We start from the raw sequence: 920 nt of genomic DNA, 5'->3' as shown, positions 1-920 counted from the left end.
ACGTTATGAAATCAGAATATGATAAAAAACGTCATATTTGAATATCTTTGTTAGATATTAAATATATTTAATGTATCTAGAAGAACAATATTGCAAACATTAACTGGAAAGTCAAATGGAGTTTCGAAGTCCACCTAAATTTCTTGAGAAGAGAATGGAGTGTAGTGCAAGATAGGTCAGGTGAGTACATGGCATAAAGCAGCAGTCAGAGGATGAGGGACACAAGAAAGCCACAATATCAGACAAAAATGGTTCTGTGGACATGACATTAATGGAAGGTCCTCTGGTGTACTGCATCTCATTGGTGGCAGAAGAGCATTCAGATGAATATAGTCAGTTCCACCTCTTGTGTACAACTTTTGATTTTGAATAGTAATTTGTATATTGACATAGGGGTATTTTGTTTGATAAGTAAGAATATAATATCACTTATAATGACTAGCAATGATAATAGTCATAGAAGTTTTGTTGACTTACATTATCACCAGTCAGTCAGACTCACACACTCTCTCTCTCTCAATTATACTAGAAAGTTAGATTATATTATCAACTTTTTATACTATTTTCAAATTCAGTTATCTTTCGGGTTCTGAAAGATAAAGAATCTCTATTTTTTCCTTCTTTTGAGGCATTGCTTCAGTATAATGTGTGTGTGGGTGTGGGTGTAAGATTCAAACCCGACTGATCACAAATAATAATAGTAAAAGTGGTAAAACATATGTTATATCTTTCATATTCAATATTTGTCAATAGTGTCACAGTCCAGATGTGAGGCATAATAAGTTAATTAAAAGTCATTTGATGTTAAGAAGAATGCCATATACCCAAGTGATTGACAGCAGGCTGTGCAAAAATTCTGAATGATTGAGTAAAATAAGCAAAATGGTTCGCGGAAGTGATGATAAGGAATGTAATGTTAA

This window comes from Penaeus monodon, chromosome 23 (genome assembly GCF_015228065.2).
Source record: "Penaeus monodon isolate SGIC_2016 chromosome 23, NSTDA_Pmon_1, whole genome shotgun sequence".
Lineage (NCBI taxonomy): Eukaryota > Metazoa > Arthropoda > Malacostraca > Decapoda > Penaeidae > Penaeus > Penaeus monodon.
The sequence above is the reverse complement of the archived record's forward strand: the minus strand, read 5'-3'. Positions refer to the sequence as shown.